Here is an 18443-nt window from a genome sequence, read left to right on the forward strand (position 1 = left end):
GCATTTTATGTTAAACAACCACAATATGCCAATTAAATTCCTGCAGACTATGTCATCAGAACACGCTACAGATCCTTAGCTTTTTCAAAATAGGCCCGTGTATACAGATTTTGTTTGATCTCTGGTTCATGTCAGCCTGGTTTTGAAACATACTGTACCTAGAAAGAAATTTCTTTATATGTTAGTCATCAAGAATGTAATCTGTACTGATATAGTGGAAAAGAGTTCATGCAGTGATCTTCCTTCAGAAATAAAGTTTACTCTTCTTGGACCATAGTGGAAAGCATGCATTTCTCAAAGTCTGCATTTTCTTCCTCATTTATTAACTTTAATGAACATAAATAACATTGCCTTGAGCCTTATGACTCTAAATTTAATAACTGGATGGTTCCTAATGTAATAGTATTTGCCAATAACATCATTAAAAGGTTGAATGCAAAACTGTACAGTATACAGCTACCAATCTGTAGTCTACTCCTGAGCAGAGCTCCAGGACATTATTCTAATGCAAGTAATAAACAATAGGAAGTGCAAGAGAAGTATTATGTATCCTTGCAGATAAGGGAAGCAACATCAACCCAACCCTCCTGACTCAGCACCAGATACCAGAAAAACATGTGAGTTTTACAGCAATTGGACCATATTTGATTTAGGAACTGTCATGACATGGGCCTTTGAGAGGTGTGAGGAAACTGTACTGTTGTAAATGCAGTAAGATGTTGATATTATAGTGCACAAAAGAATGGTGTAAGTATCTAATATTAAACTATTTACTACTTTGAATATTTCATCATAGTTATTGGGTTCACTGGCATACTACAGATCTATGCAATTCTATTGCAAAAATCTTGAAAGAATTTGAACAGAACATTTTTTCCAATTTAACCAAACTTATACCTATGTAAATTTCATCAGGGTTATATTTTTAGACTGAAAATCCTTGTGAAGGAAGTGTAATTCACAACTTGATAACAGTGAGTGTCTTAAATTCTGCAATGCAGTAACCTGTACAGTTCATCTTTCAGTTGAGGCACCTGGGACCATTGTACCAGTTCTGACATGTTATATTCTCAAAAAAAGAAAAAGGAAATTATAAGAGAAGCAGCAGAATTAAAAGCTGGAGTACACTTACATTTAAGAAATCGTCCATCATCAGATGCGTTTGTTCCAAGCAAACCATGAACTGTGTAGTGCAGAGCATGTCAGGAGTAGGCATTGTATCAGATTGATAGAATCTGGGAAAGTTCCAACTAAACTTTCTGGGAAAGTTTCAACTAAAAAGTAAAGGCAAGGACTAAAGCTTAGGGACTTCTCACCATCTCAGAAAACTTTGAGTTCAAATTGCTACTGTGCTTTGACACAAAATGCTGAAGATGGTTTACACACACTCAACTTATCCTCAAAGTAGCACAACAGTTTTGGTGACAGTGGAGAGCCTGAGATACCACCATGTTGCAAAGAAAGAGAACTTCTGTCACACTACATTTTTGATAAAAATGGAAGAGGCAGCAAAGAACACGGTTGAAAAATGCAGTATGTCAACACACTACCAAAAGAAAGAGTTAGAAATGAAACACTTTTATAACAAGTGACTACTGACAATGATACAGAAAGTAGGTGACAGCATTTCAAAGTCAAGACATTCTACATACTTGTTGATGTGTTTACAACATAGATGAAAGAGCACTTTCAAGATTTCACAGAGAAACACAGGCTGACACATTGATGTTGATTAAGTTTTTAAAACATCTTGTATAAAGCTATGAAGAAAACTGCAATTTACATATCTAGTCCAGCTATTCACTAATCAGCCCCATCACTTCCTAATTTAGATCATATAGATTTACCATTTAATTTTTGCAAGATATTCAGAAGAGGGCATGTATTTAAGTAAAGATGAATTGGTCAGTGGATTGAAGGCTGTAACTACAGAAGAACTGAGGATGTCATAATGCTGTATTCTGACAGCTTTGTGTCTTTTCTGCTGTAATATATTTTATGTGCTTTCTACTGGAATGCCCTGTTGAAAGTTGAAGCCTTAGTTTTCAGTTCTGGAGAAGTCTTGGAAACTTAAAGAATCTAGCAAGTTGCTACAAAGCACAGTAGTGTTCTCAATTCCACTTTTCCAAACAGCATTGTTATTACAGCATTCATCCATAACCCTTCCTTTTGTATGAAACAATTTAAATCCACATCTCCCACTTTGATTGAAAACTCCAAGTACTGAGTTATTGGGTTTTGTGGTCCAGGCCTATCTTACCTCTTTCGTGGTAAAACCATTTGAAATGGTACAGGATAAATAAACCATGAGAGAGTGCATATATGGAAACATGACAGTACAGCTCAGGAAAATCACCTGAGAGTTTGGAGACTCCTCCAACCAAGCCACTGCATTCCCCTAGGCTACAAGCAAATACAATCTTGAGCTCTCTTGTCCAAATGTTTAATTAATGCAAAGGAACTCAACCAGATACCCACTGTAAGTATGCAAAGTATGCCTAGTGATATTAGTGACATTTGGATCACATTTGCAAGGAGAACCAAAGGGTCAAATCAATATTTAAAAGTCAAAAATGCTGTCACATTCTAATAACTCCAAATTGCAGGAGTGGATTTTATGTAACTTTAAAAAGCATTTATTATGAAAGAAACAGAAGATTAAAAACTTCTACCTCAACAAAATGCTTTTGCAAATCATACTAACTTATAAAAATTAGTAAGATCAGGTCAACCTAAACTGTTATTGCAACATGGCAAACATATATACAAAAAGAAATCTATCTCTGGTCACCTTATTTTTGCTCGTTTATTCTCTTGGCTTTTGCCTCTGCAGAGCCACAGCTGTAAGACCAAGGAGGCCACATGAAATCTCCAACACAAACTCCTGCATGTAAAAACACATTGAATTTCACCATCACCACCTTTTTAAAAACTTTTCCTTTTCCCTCTGCCTTTTTTGTTGTTGTTGTTTTCTCCAAACTGTGACCTTTGGACTGTATTCACGGTCTGTGCATAGACTTTGGAAGTGGAAAGATTTGAGACAGAAATATTTCCTTGGGCAATAGAAGTGGCAACAGCAGGAGTGCCAGGGAGAACAAAGTGTTAGGATAAATCTCCTAAAAAAAAAAATCACAATGCCAAGCTATTCCTCCTAGCTACTGCATGCATATGGGGAAGAATCTTAATCACCAGTGCATAAGGAATAGAATATAGATCTTCAGAACTTAAGAGTTAACTTAGGTAAACTTACGGTATTCGTTAAAAATAACAGTAATTTTGAAAAATGAAGTGCAAGCAAAAGAAATGCGCTAAGGTGTTAAGACACAATCCCAGTGTTGATACGATTTTAAAGCACTTATTTATCACAGAATCACAGAATTTCTAGGTTGGAAGAGACCTCAAGATCATCGAGTCCAACCTCTGACCTAACACTAACAGTCCCCACTAAACCATATCCCTAAGCTCTACATCTAAACGTCTTTTGAAGACTTCCAGGGATGGTGACTCCACCACCTCCCTGGGCAGCCTGTTCCAGTGCCTAACAACCCTTTCGGTAAAGAAGTTCTTCCTAACATCTAACCTAAAACTCCCCTGGCGCAACTTAAGCCCATTCCCCCTCGTCCTGTCACCAGGCACGTGGGAGAACAGGCCAACCCCCACCTCACTACAGCCTCCTTTGAGGTATCTGTAGAGAGTGATAAGGTTGCCCCTGAGCTTCCTCTTCTCCAGGTGCTGCCTATCAGCAAACTGCATCTGACAGCTCTACTGCTCGTGTCTAGCTATTGTTTTCGGGGATGCCATAGGAGAGCAAAGAGACACAAGGCAATTATTGTGATGAAGATGAGATCTAATAACACAGTAACAGCTGCTATAAAACAGTGGACATTGGATCAGTAGAGGAGGTTTACACAACAAAAGAAAGAGGTAACAGGAGACCAATGGCAGTTCGCAATGGTCTTCCACAGAGCCTTGCTACTTCGTTATCAGTTCAGGGTGTGTGTGTGCTATGTATATTTCAAGGTTTGAAAGGTGTGTCACCTGATCCTTCCTATCTGACACAGAGTATAAAACAAGCATCCAGCATGAAATACAGACCAAAATGAATTGGAAACCTACAACTGCACACATGTATTACTATTTACAGTTCTAAGAGCAAAAACAATTTTTGTTATTAAACTGCTGAGTAGGTCTCACTACTTATCAAATTTCTATTTTTTTGTATTGCTTTTTTTTTTCTTCTTTTCTTTCTAAAAGCTCCATTTCAGGGAACAAGAAAGCAGCAAAACTCCTCCTTTGAGACCACCACTGCTGCATGTCCAGCTTGAAATAAGTATTTTAAGCTTTACCCCTTTTCCAGATGTATAATGTATTCCTGAAATACAAAGACATTCAAGAGCTCCAATTAATTTCCTCGTAACTGTGATCTCACTACTCTAGTAGTGCAGCATACCTTTTTTTTTTTCATCATTGTAACTACTGATTCCATTCTTGACTTTTGTGAAGTCCACAGGCATTATACATCTATAATAAAAGAAGTATATAATTTTAAGATACATGATAAAAATGTTAAGCTGTTCCTTGGTTTTGTCATTATATTTGGAAAATTTGGTACAGAAAACAAGATGCTTGAAAATTTTATCCTTAATAACATTTTGCTTTACTTTTCAAAACTGACATCTTTCTGTTGAAACCATTTCAGAGGATGTGGCCCAGTAGGGGGACATCATGTCAACTCTCCAGACCAAAAGGGCAGCTTTCACTGCTGACAGAGGACAGATAAGTAAAAGCTACTGAAATACCAGGATCATCACCAACGTGACTCTGACTCAGAAATTAAAACAGTGGCAAGGAGAAATAAGATGTGTATTTCCACCTGTAGCTGGTCAAAAAATTGAGTTTTCATCCTGGTAAAATCCAGATACCTCACACTGATTCCCTTTTAATATATTTCAGTTGTTTCAAGACTTTTCATAAAAATCTTGGGCAAAGGTGGTATCTCCAAGTGGGATATTCTGATTTTGGTGAAATTTCAGCAGAATATGGCTTTGCTTTAATAACATTTCAACAATTTCTAATTCATTCAGAACAGCCTTGTGGAAAAAAAAAGAAAAGGCATTCAAATGACATTCATTTTGAAGGTTGAGAATTCCTTTTTTGATTTCACTTATATTTTTGTACATTTTTCCTAGTTTTATGTTTATTGTGGAAATCCTGGCAACATTATTTCCTGACATCATAAAAACAGGCCATCTTCACCCTGATGAATTATTATAGCTATAGAGCATCCAACATGTATCTGAAGTCATAGACAGTTGAGATTTGCATTAAATGGTATTTTTATGTCACATTTTGACATTATAGCAAGAACTGGGGAGTAGGGCTTGCTACTCAGCAAATTTCTATTGGGTATTCATGACATTTCAAATAACCACAATTCTAAACATCAAAACCCACATGAAATATCTACAGAAATACTGGAAAAGAGAGGAAAAAACTAATACTAAGCACAGAAGGAGATACTGCATTTGATTACTACAATTGTTGCATTAAAGTAAGCTTTCAGATTAATAATCTACCAGTTCTTAGGAAAAAGACAAAATATTTTAGTCATGTACATCAAATTTCTCTGGTTTAAATAGAATTCCTTTCAAAGAAAGTTGCCGAGGGATTTTACCCTGTTGCAAAGCTCTATAGTTCTAAAACACTGGATGGAAATAGGACTTCAAGGCAGCAGAGGGGAGCATAAGCTGAGTTCAGGAGCTTTCTGTGATTCTGCATCCATTGAATCATTAGTACTTCTGAAACTCAAGAAAACTGGGTATTGTATAAAATAGCTTGAGGGAGCAGCTTCAGAACATTAAAACACAGTCCAGAGGCAGTTTTCTAAAAGAACCCCCCTTTCCACAGTTCTGTCCTCCTTTTTAATATTTTAAGCTGGATGCCTTAAGTGATATATGTATTACTTTCCTTTCGGTATAAAATTTCTATCTTTGATGGACTTCTTTGGTCTCAGGGCCCCAGTGCTGTTGTCTGCTGGGAGCTCCATAACCACTTCTCTCAGCCTGCTGGGACTTTGGCACACCTCAGTCAGGCCTGCTGGAGTCAAGGGTATGACACAGTTTTCTTTGTATGTATTTCTTTGTTCTTCTGTATAGGGGTATGAAAGAATTTTCTTATGAGCTGCAATTCTTTGTGATTGCATGGGTAGCTCTTCAGAACTGGAAGTATGGTAGACAAATGGAAAACAATAGACTACATCAGCATGTGTTAGCTGTGGTGAATCACATGCTGATGTTCTTCACACAGCTCCAAAGTTTTTATTCCGATAATAAGTTATTTCTTTAGCTTTTTATTCTTGAAAAGAGCCTGACAACAGATATTTCCATGAGGGAATGGCCTCAAGTTGTGCCAGGGGAGGTTCAGGTTGGAAATGAGGAGACATTTCTTCTCAGAAAGAGCAGTCAGGCATTGGGATGGGTTGCCCAGGGAAGTGGTGGAGTCACCATCTCTGGGGGTGTTCAAGGAAAGGTTGGATGTGGTGCCTGGGGACATGGTTTAGTGGGTTGACATTGGTGGTAGGGGGACAGCTGGACCAGATGATCTCAAAGGTCTTTTCCAACCTTATTGATTCTATGATTTCTATGATACTCTCTTTACTCTTCATTAATCGATGAACCAAGGGTTTAATTCTACTTCTGTTATGGTAATATAAGCAAGGAGTAAATACAGAGTTGTCTACAATGCAAAATTAGCATAAGATGTATGTATAATAAGAGTAGCAGAAGCCTGAAGTTTTGTGAAGGGAACAGGAGTTGGCAGGTTTTAAGTTTTTTGTTTGTTTGTTTGTTTTTGTTTTAATTCTACAGGTTAAAGGCAAAGTTTCCTGTGGTTTACAGCTTTAAAAATAATATACGTGATCAAAGTATAGAAGGAAAAATGTTTCAAGCCAAGATGTTTTCCTGCTTTCTGATTCTGGGAGCTGATTCTTCTCTTCATTCTTTTTTACACCACTGATGCAAAAATATAGAAAATGTGAATACTAACATTGTAACAAGAAAAACAAACAAACAACCACAATGCTAAATATTTTTGAATGAGCATTGAGGGATTGAATGTACCAGAATTCATAGATTTTAAAAATGCATATAACACACTATTCAAGCAATAGTGTGCATATCATACTTCCACCAAAATGATCTTTAAAGAACTTAATTTTGCTAAAGCAGAATGCAAATATGAAACAGTCTACTCATAAAAGATACACAGAAGAAATCTACAGTAACTATAAGACCATAACAGTAACAACAGTGAAATGGTGAAATTTCAATTGCCTAGAAATGGTATAAGACAATGAAATTTTAGCTCTGATTTAAACAAAACAAAGCTAAACAAAAAAAGGCAAGCTTGCATGTTTTTAGATCATACTGAAAGTGACATTGTGCAACGAGGATTCAGCCGATGAAGTTACACTGGTGTATGCCAAGGCAGAATTAAGCCCCGCCTATCACGTTATATATGTGCTGCTGCTTTGCCTATCACATAGAATCATAGAATATCCCAAGTCGGAAGGGACCCATAAGGATCACCATGTTATACATGTGCTGCTTGTTCTCTTCTTTTGTTCTCTATTCTAACCTAATGGTTGCTTCCCTTGTCTGTGACGCTGACTTGATGTCAGCCTTGTCTTTCTTCCTCTTCCTGTACCTCCTGTGGCTGCATATTACTACTTTCATTGCTTTATCCATCTGTTTTTCTACTAGCTCCATCCTGAAATCTCCCGTTAAGAAATCTGTTAAAACTATAATTGGAGCCATTTGCTTTCCTAATTTGAAATGCTTATATTTTGACCTTAATGTTTCCTCAATATAAACACACAGCAGAAACTTTAAAATTAATCAACTAAAGACAAATTTTAATGTAAAAATATGATAACTTTCATCCTCAGCTATCCCTACCAGCTCTTCGTTGATTTCAGGATCTGTTCAAAGTGTCCCTCCTTGTTGTCCTCCATGGATTTTCTTCAGACTTCCTTTTTATCTAAAGCTTGACATTCCATTCCACCTCTCCTTAGGAACTGATTTTTATCAGAGCTACGCAGGTAACAAATGCTACCAAGTAAGACTGCATTCAAGTAATGCTATCAAGTAAGACATGCACCATATGTATTGCCTTGCACTGCATATATACAAATGCTGATGAAGTCAATGAAGAGTAAGGTCCCACTGGCCAGTGCCATGCAAAAGTGTCCTGGGATAAACAGTCTGCTCACAACACAAAGTATCTGTAACTGTGACTGGAGTGTATATTTTGGAGAAAAACAAGATTTTTTTATTTTTTTTTAAATTGAGAGGGATTGTTTAGGATACTAAGCCTGTGGCTACAAGAAGACTGAGTGTAATACTGATGAAATAACCTCTCTTTTGGCATGAAAGACAGTGTTTATAGGGAAACAGAGTATTACAGTTGTCTTATTTCTTTCCCTTACCCATAAACCTCTGAAGAAAGACAGCCTAAGTTATACGCTTCCACAACAAGATAATGATTCTTGTAGCTAGGACAAACACAGACTTCTCAGCTTTCCCCAGCAACTTCTAAATTAAAGCTGTGATGTTCTTGTGATTTTTCCCTGATGAGCACTATTCACCATTCTGTCCTTTATTAGCTTTACCAGCATTGTTTAAGAAATTAAGAATCCTAGACTGGTTTTGCCATCCAAAAAAGGCTTTTTTTTTTTTTTTTTTTTTTTAAATCCTTCCATCCAATCATACTGGTTTCCTATTTCTTATCAAACCTTGTAAAATAATCCCTGTTTCTGACTGACCCTTTTTGTTTTGCTACTAATTCCAGTTAGCACAGGGACAAAAGAGAAAATAAAAAGAGAGATGATTGTTATGACAGCAAGCAACATTTGAAGAGTACCGTGGACTCACACAAGTGTCAATTTATTACCACATTTGTGCCAAAACCGGTAACATCTCAATGCCTCACTTGTGTGGAGTACACATGCTAGCCACTAGGTAGCTGACAACTGTCATGGACAAAGTATGATCTGTCCCCATTGCCTCTGTCATTCTCCTTTCAGGGATGCTAATAGAAAGTTGGTTTCCAGGTAGACAAAAGAATTAAAATACCTCTCAATCTTTGCTGTTGTTTAAGCTGGTAAGCAGCTATGCACCACACAGCTATGGGATAGGGGAGAGAATCGAAAAAGGTAAAAGGCCAAGAACTTGTTGGTTGAGATAGGGACAGTTTAATAACGAAGAAAGAGGAGGGAGGGAGGGAGGGAGGAGAATCAACAAAAACCCAAACACCACCATAAAGCCCAACCAACCAACCAGCACCACCACAAAACAAATAAAAACACCAATGAAGTAGGAAAACAAAACAGGAAAAAAACAAACAAGCATTGAACAACATAATTCCTTTCCACCAGCCAAACGATGCCCAGCCAGTCCCTGAGCAATGACAGCTGCCCTGGCCAACTCTCTCCAGTTTTATTGCTGAGCACGACGCCATAGGGTATGGAACATGCCTCCGGTCAGCTGGGGTCAGCTGTCTTGGCTGTGTCCCCTCCCAGCTTCTTGTAAGCTGGGGAGCTTGCTCACTGGCAGGGCTGCATGAGAAGCAGAGAAGTCTTTGATCAGGTGTAAGCACTGCCTGACACCAACTAAAACATCAGTGTTACCAGCACTATTTTCATCCTAAATACAAAACATCACACCAGTCACTATGAAAAAAATTAATGCCATCTCAGCTGAAATCAAAACATTTGTGAATTAAATTCATTTCCTTTTCAGTTCTCTTAACATTAGATATTTCAGAAATGCCTGTTGGACAGCAAAATTTCAGTTTCCACAGCTAAGCATTTTGGCCTTGCTGCTTTCTTGAACAGTGACATTATTTTTGATCCATTTAACTCATCATCTCCATATTTGTAGCTATAACAGGAAGCAGTTGCATAACCAGCTCACACATTTCTGTAACTGTGCCATATGGTCCTGTGGTTTGCATACCGCAGAGTGAAGAACAAAAATAAAAATCAGAACACAGTCATCCATATTCTGCCCTGGAAAGCTTGTGTGCAAGCCAAACACTCTATTTGGAATACAGCCACACCAAATTACAGCACAAAAATATTTCCTCACCAAGGACATGAAAGACAACCACTAACTCCCAAAACAGGGTTGTGGCTTGAGGAAATGAGGGCAGACTTTTGGAAAAACTATTGTACTACATGCCACCCTGCAAAAACATAAATTATGACAGAAAGCTGGCAACCAGATAGAGAAAAGGCAATGTGACATAAGAAAGTCTTCTAGATGAGTTTCCCCACTTATAGGATCATAGAATTACACCACTGGAGGGCTCAAGAAGTTCATTTTTCATCTTTGAATGACTGTTCCACCTATTCCAGATACAGCCATATTTGATAATTGGTACTGTTCCTGATCTGTCTGGAACATGCTCGGCTGTCATCTGACCCAGCAGGGAGTTAACACAAGGAGAAATGGGAAAAGTAGCATGGAGGCAATATCCGCCATTTCACATGCTCCAACTCATAAGAGGCTCATCCAAGCCTTGGTGTATGTATACTGTGTTTGACCCTTGTAAAGCAGATACTGCTAGAAAAACTGAGGCTTACCAACCTGATTTCTGATCACTGCAAAGTGTAGGCACAATACCTGACTATGCTGAGTGGAAGGTGGATGTGTTATGCTGCCTGCCAGAAATCCCAGACCCTTTCCTCATAAGTTTCTCCACTGAAATAGTGATTCAGCTGGAGGAACCTGAGGATTTGGAATTACCCAGTTTCTTTTCTAATCATATGCCACCTATTTCTACATTTTCATAGACTGGAACTGGGGATGGTGAGAGAAGAAACTGAGCAGGCTTCCCAGATCATTGCATCATTGTCCTCCTTGCACTAGAGCATGAAAAAGGGCTTCTGCAGTACTCTGACACAAAGCTACGTCTGTTAAAAGCACAAAAGCCACAATGAACTTCAACATTTTCCTATACCAGCTCACAGAAGTTATCACTTCTTCATGTGATCAGAAAAGTTAGTTCATCACAGTTTTCCATATCATAACAATTAAACTTGTTTTCATCTGTAACTTGTTTTTATCTGTAACTGAGAGTAAAGAAAAAAGAATAACAGATAATTTTCTTTAAAAATAAATGAAGCAGTAAAGTTGTGGCAAACTACACACAAGAGAATTCATCCTTGGAATTTAATATAGTACAAGCTCTGCAGTGCACCAGTACACACTTTAAATAATGCTTTTCCAAGGCACATAAACCTTCCCTATTAATGAAAGCAAGCAAGCAAACAAAGAAACAAAACCCACAGTAGGCCATATATCTAAATTAAGTAACTATTGCCACTACGGTAGCAGGTACACATTACAGTAGTACTGGAGACAGCTGACTGTAGGTATGACTACTTTCAGTATGAGCAGACTACAAGAAATTAACTGCTTTTTTTCAGATTTTAGTATTGTAGCCCCAAGGGAAAACTGAAGTGACAGAAGAATGCTACAAGTGTTTCACAACATAGAATAGATAAGGAGGTGAAGAAGTAAAGGAAAAAAACAACTCACGGGTTGAGATAAGGATAATTTAATTAAAGGGAAAACATATTAAGGAAAGATTATTATTAATTAAACAATTTAACTAAAGGGAAGAAAAAAAAAGGGGGGAAAACAGAAGGGGAAAGAGAAAAAGCAAAACAAAACAAAACAAGTAAAGAGTATGTAGAAGTGCAGAAGAAAAAAAAATTACTCCCCACCAATGAGCAATGCTTGACCACGTCCTTGAAGCAGGGCCTCAATGCATGTAGCCAGTGTTCGGGAGGAGGCCCGACATTTTCACAACAAGAGCTCACCCCTCCCCTCTTCTTCCTTTTTCCACCTTTTATTGCTGAGTGTGACATCATATGGTATGGGATATCCCTTTGGCTGGTTTAGGTCAGCTGTCCTGGTGATGTTTCTTTCTCACTTTTTTGCCCACCCCCTAGGAGGGTTAGTGAGAGTCCTGGTGCTGTACCAGCACTGCTCAGCAGCAGACACAACACTGGTGTGATCCCACTGCTGTTCTAGCTACAAGTGCAGAGCACAGCACTGTATGGGCTGCTGCAGGGAAAGTTAACATCCCAGCCAGATCCAGTACATTTAGTGGTGGGAGTCAAGAGGAATACCCAGCGTGGGCAGGGCAGGGCAGGACCTCACCAGCCAGGAGCAGGGCAGACAGGTGGGCTGTGCAGGGGAAGCCAGGAGCAGCCCCAGCATCTGCCTGATAGCCCAATTGGGCTGGGAACAGTCCAAGGCCAGGCTGGGACATCAGCCCCCAAGCCCTGCCCAGCTCTGTGGGGCCATGGCTGGGTAGCGCAGGTCTGTGGGGAGCTGAAGTGGGGTCCTGGGCAGTGGGCAGGGTGGGGGAGAGGCCCCAGGTGGGGCTGATCAGAGCCATCTGGACCTGATCCCCGAAGCCTGGCAAGTATGAATGTACACTTCAGAAAGGTTTCTGTAATGAGGAAAAAAAAATCACCTTAACAATATCTCTGGTTTTCCTCCTTTTAGAGAGCTAGGAGTAAAATTCCCATCCATTTCAGTACTGCAAATTAGCATATATTCTCTATCAGGAGGGGAAAAAAGGAACTGTCTCTGAATTTCTGGATCTCAGCTCTTCCATTCAGGCATTCAGAATGCTTTTAATGTTTAGATGAAACTCATGGTGCAAGATCTTGCACTTACTCTTTCAGTGCGTGAAACTATGTAACTGAAGAATACTTTATGAACATTTTCTGCCCTCATTTGTACTTCTGCTTCCAGCCTTATTAGAATATTTTAATAGTTTACAGCTTTACTTTCTCAACATTAACATGCTTTTTTTTTTTTTTCCCCCAATGCTTTTTTCCCCCCAGTTTTCAGCCATGCAGGATCGAATATACCAAAATCAGTGTGCCCCTCAAGATTATTGTTTCTCTCCTTTTACTACTCTTTTTTGCAAATAAAGCTGCATAACAGAATTTGAGTCTATTATCAAAGATAAAACTTTTGGCTTATCAGATGTCTCTAGACATCAGAATTGCTTTTCTTGCCTATAGTTCTGTCACAAACATCCCAGCAAAACAAAACCTGTTTATACTTATACTACTGTTTTTACTCTGCTTATTGTGAACAATTCTGAACAATATTGCAAATAGGCAGCAAATACATACTGTTGAAGGAACAATAGCAAGCTTCTGTTTAAATGTTTTAGCTCATATACAACATGTAGAAGATTAAAGAATCTTGAGATAAAAGTTAACTGTTAACTTTTTTTTTTTTAAATTAAAGTCCAGAAATGAGTGCTACATTACTGCTACAATATTGATTCTTCAAAAATTAATACAGTGAGTACTTGAGGTGTAGCACTTTCAGGACTTACTCAGTGTTATAATTAGCAATTGAATCTGTGGTTGTACAGACCAGTGTAAAAAGTGCTTTTTGAAGAATTTCATAAGGGTTGGACTAGATGATCTTAGAGGTCTTTTCCAAGCTAAATGATTCTATAATTCTGGTCATGTGTAAGGTGTCACAGAATTAGTGTACAATTAAATTTTGCTCTGGCCATAATAACTATGCACAGCTGAAAATTTTTAGAACATTCTCTTCCTTACCGATTCTATCAACCAATACAGGATCCTTCAGCGTAGTTGCAAGTAATTATTGAGGAATGCTCATTGCTGTTCTTCTAAACACACATATGCCTATCTAGCACATGCTGCTATAAGCAGCACACAACCCGATTCAATGCCTTCATGTATGTTACATGTTTAAATTTAAGTGCACACATAAGTGCTTGGTTGCATGAAGTCTAAGACAGCTTACAGGCCCTTATTTCACATGCAAAAAAAAAAAAAAAAAAGAAAAAAAAAAGCTTCAAGAACAATCATGTATACATTTACAGGTTAATTTCTCAGTCTTGCTAACTGTGATGTTGAAAGCTTTCCAAAGGACATGCTCCATGGTCTTGCTTCCACAGAAACAGTAAAATCAGCACTTGTCTAATTGACAAGGTCAAAATTCAAGCCGGCAATTTTTCCCACAAAACATCTCCAGCTGGCTACAAGAACTTAGGCAGCCTCGATTTACTAGACGACTTCTAATTTACAGTAGTTTTGCTACACTGGATTTCAGAGGTGCAGTTGATGAAACTGAAACTCTGCTTGGATTACAGCACGTAGCAATAAAATAAAACTCTGTGGGTTGATCTGTAATACTCAGCAGATATTTCACTTCTGGCCTTTTTGCCTTAATTTTTCATTGGTTTAGGTCATCTGTAGGTACTCAGGTGCTATTGTATGATAGAATTGGACATCTCACAACTGTATTATTCTGCATGTCTCATTCTTCAAATCTCCAAGGACAATTCAGTGCCAGTATTTTCAAAAGGTGTCTATTTTAAGAGCAATATACATACCTAACTCTGACAAAGCAATTTACAGAAATTTCATTTAGTCTCTATGGATTGCTCTGATTTTGCTGAAGAAAATACCCTGGATTCCTGAAGTCCTCCTAGTGCATACCTGAAGAAGCTGATGTCTTGGCTAAGTAGATCACCAGGGAATCCCTTTTCTGCCAAAACATAGGCAGAACACAGGACTCAGTGCTGGGGCTCAGCCTTACAGGCAGCCTCATTCACAGCACTGGTAGAATTGATTTCACCACAGGAGTGCTCCATGGTCTGTGCTTGAAGGGAAAATTAAATGCTGGGTATTTAAACGATTGTTTAAAGGCCAGCCACTTTCAGGCTGTACATTGTAATGTCACATACAAAGTTATCCTAGGTCTGGAGACATCTCCTCTGCACAGAAGAGAGGTAGCATTTTCACCACACTCATCTTTCTTAGGCATCCTTTCATTATTCAAAATTATTTTGGTGTGTGTGATCACAAAAAGGTATTAAATTGCTTTGTTTGTTTCACAGACAGTTTGGAACATAGTGACGGGGATGAGTTTAGTCCATTTTCCGGAAAGTGCCTCTACCAAGGAGAAGTGCACAAAGAAAAGCGTATTTCATCTGTATAACCCAATGTTACCATTACGATCACATAATATCTAATTATGTACTCCATAAATCTTCATATTTTGTTATGAAGCTCATAATAACCAAGTCTGATAAACAGATTCTCTCCCCTGGCCACTACCAGTTGAGTAGAAAAAATACTTATTTATGAAGCTTTATTAATAAAATGTGAATAATTCAAACAGCTTCTTCAGTGAAGAAACAGCAGTAGAGTATATTCTTATTTACATATAAATGAAATGATGCTTTAGTGTCAAAGTGAAGAATTAAATAATAAGAATTTTTACAGTGCAATCCTGACAGTCTCATAAATATCATGGTCATAAGTTGCAGTTTCCTAAAATCTCATTTTATCTTTTATTACAAAAATATGACCAAAGGGCCAGGTCCTCCTCATTTTACATGTGTGAATATTCCCAACGACAACACAGTTATTCAATAAGTGAGGTTACTAGATCAGCCTTATGTCAGATAGTGGAGCAAAAGCAAAGTGTTACCTACACATCTATTAGGAGAACAGAATCTCTCATTTAACCATGCAAAGAAACACCTTATATGTTGGTAAAATATAGAGAAGGACAAAGGAAATGTATACTTTCAAACAGATGCTCCAGATAATGATAAGACAGAATATGAGGAAAGGAAGAACACTCAGCTAATATGCACATAAGATACCAGTTTTCCCTTTAGTCACATAGGTACCATTTTGGCCAGGCACAGTATTCCTGTTAAGCTGTAAGCAACCTCAGAAGTTGCAGAAAACAGAATAACATTCAAATTACTTTAAATGGATGGTTGCTGCTGGAAAAAGCCTTAATTATGTCTATTTTAATTTTGTCTAAAGGCTGGAAAAGTCTCTGAAGCATAACCCCAGACCAGCTATGTTGCTTTGCTTTTGGCTGCAGTCTCAATCATTTGCTGAGGCACATTTGATGAACTGACCCAATAAAAGACTGCAGTAGTAAAGTATGGATGAAATGCATTCCTCTAGGTGGTAAATAAAGGCAAGGGCCACGGATGCTACTTGAGAAACTGCTGAGATATTTAGTAATCTGAGCAGCTGGGACAAGAAGTGGGTGCAATCATCTCCCCATTATCTGTAAGTGGTATTTTTCTATGCCACAGTGCTCTGCAACTGGGACAGGATAGTCAAAGACGGGAAAGGCATACACAGAACGGAAGGCTAGATGTGGGGTGGAAGTAAGAAAAGAATTATTTATTGAGTTCTTGGAGAGGTTATAAATACAGAAATTTATTTATAAAGTCTATGAAAGAGGGACTATTGGAGTATATAGTCTGCTGTCCTGTAAATTACAGGCAATTGTATTTAACCCAATTAGCCCTGGACTGTGCTGTCCTCAAACACAGTATAGCTTGTGTTTAGCTAACTGCGTGTTCCAGGAAGGCACTGAGTCCTGATCTGAAAACACCAAGAGCCCAGAAATCAACCACATTATTGTCAGTGGTACTGAACTGGGTACTGAAGCCCAACGCTGTTTGAACTTGCTTGATTCCAGCTACCATGCATTATTCCTTCTTACATCACTCTGTGGTAAATTCAAAGGTCCTTATACTCAATAATTCTTTCTGTGCGTGTTATGTATACACTGTTATAAACTCACCTTTCAGTATTTTTGATTCAGTATATTTTTAGTTCTTCTGTTATATGTCATTTTCTCTGACAGAACATCCTATAGCTTTTTTCTGTACTCATTTCTTTTTTTTTTTTTTGTATCCATCTTGCAACATGAGCACCAGAACTATAAAAGCCATGCCTGAATCACTCTCTGCAATTTATACATAGATGTAAAAATTACCACCATTAATATCTGCACTCTGTCCGCACGTCAAGGTCTGCATGGACCCTTTGTGCTACAACATCACACTTGGAACCGGTGTTCATTTACTTGCCATTTGACTTACTAGTCCTTTTCAAACTTCTTCATTGCTTAGGACAACCTGCATTCATTTATTCTTAGGTGTATGTCTTCTGTTGACTTTATGAAAGCATACTTTGTTTTAATGGGGCCCAGTTTATGAAAGGTCAAGAATTCCTCTGCATCTTTGCCTGAGGTACTTTTTATGTCTATTTTTAACTCACTCTAAATGGGCTGCAGAGGCTGCTATATTCCAGTATATTTTCTGACACCACAATAATTCTTGACATTTCAGATAGATCTAACTGATCAGAAAATACTGGCACAGACAGTCACTGTCACATCCTAGTGCACTATTCTAGGGCTTCATAGCATTGTGAAGTACTCATTTGCATGTGAGAGCAAAGCTGGTGATCTCAGCTTTCATGTAAAATGGTTAAGGTATGGAAATGGAAAATGAAAAACAGGAAAAAAAAAAACAACAAACAACCTTTAGTCCCATGGTTTTCAAATCAATCTCTTCATGTTAGTGCAAGACTCATGAGTCCTGAATGATTGAATTTGACAGTATTCCTAAAGGGCACAACAGCATGAAGAGATTTGTCTCAACCTGGTGCTAAAGAGAGAAAAATTTGCCATAGAATCATATTTCTTGACAATAAGAGGAATTAAAAATTGGGAAGCATGTGACATTTAAGCTAATGAAGACTGAATAACACATTTAACAGTCTATACTAACATTAAAATAGAATTTTATATAAATATATATATACACATATTGCCAGGACAGTAATCACTTGTACTTTTTCATTTCTAAGTAGTTTCTAGTTTCTCATTCTAAGTTTCTAATTTACAACCAAATGGTCTCGGTAGCAGGGAATGTAAGGATCTCCTACCTCTATCTGTGCTGGAAACATCCATCAATTATCCTTCTGGATACCTCCTGGATCTCTCCTGTCTTTGTTTTAAGGCTGGAGCACAGTATAAACACAAGGAGACTTATGCTGGTTTAACAAGCCTAGGAAGAGGTTAATAGCTATGTTCTAATGTCAACACAGACTATATTAGATCTGTCAAAAGACACAAAAATTTTGATTCACCTGCAGATTCTGGCAGCAGTGGATGCAATCACACTGCAATGTTTTGATCCTTTCTTGGAGAGCTCCCAGAGGTTGGCTTTGCAAATTGCTTGTCAGCCTTAAGCAACGCTCAGCTTAGGCCTGGCTTGTCATTTGGCTTCTCGTCCTTTAGATTCAACCTAGAGATAACGCCACAAAGAGAAAACAGTTCAGCAGTTTGACTTGCAGAGCGTTAGATATGCTGCTTTTTGTTTGTTGTATTTGGTTGATGTAATTTCTTCTCTTTCCTTCTGAGAAGTTCTAACTTGGTACATTCTTGGAACTAGAAGCTCAATGTTGAATAAGAAGATGGAGCCTTCTGTGTCCCAACAGCAAAGAAGGAAAGGGATTTTATACTTACCAAAGCCAACATAAAAGG

The 18443-nt window shown here is 38.1% G+C and overlaps 1 protein-coding gene across 11 annotated transcripts in view; it reads right to left on the reverse strand.

The window, feature by feature from the left end:
- HFM1 (helicase for meiosis 1) overlaps positions 1 to 18443 on the reverse strand; it is a 66083-nt gene that overhangs the window by 45543 nt on the left and 2097 nt on the right. For 9 of the 11 annotated variants that reach the window (XM_038182744.2, XM_072041538.1, XM_072041540.1 and 6 more), the window contains exon 2: positions 18047 to 18204. The gene's annotated coding sequence lies outside the window, so the exon portion shown is untranslated. Of the gene's footprint in view, positions 1 to 11788; positions 11922 to 17842; positions 17918 to 18046; positions 18205 to 18443 lie in introns of those variants that run through there. The other 2 variants (XM_072041528.1, XM_072041533.1) reach the window with 2 other exon arrangements.

The sequence above is a fragment of the Anas platyrhynchos genome, chromosome 8 (genome assembly GCF_047663525.1).
Source record: "Anas platyrhynchos isolate ZD024472 breed Pekin duck chromosome 8, IASCAAS_PekinDuck_T2T, whole genome shotgun sequence".
Classification (NCBI taxonomy): domain Eukaryota; kingdom Metazoa; phylum Chordata; class Aves; order Anseriformes; family Anatidae; genus Anas; species Anas platyrhynchos.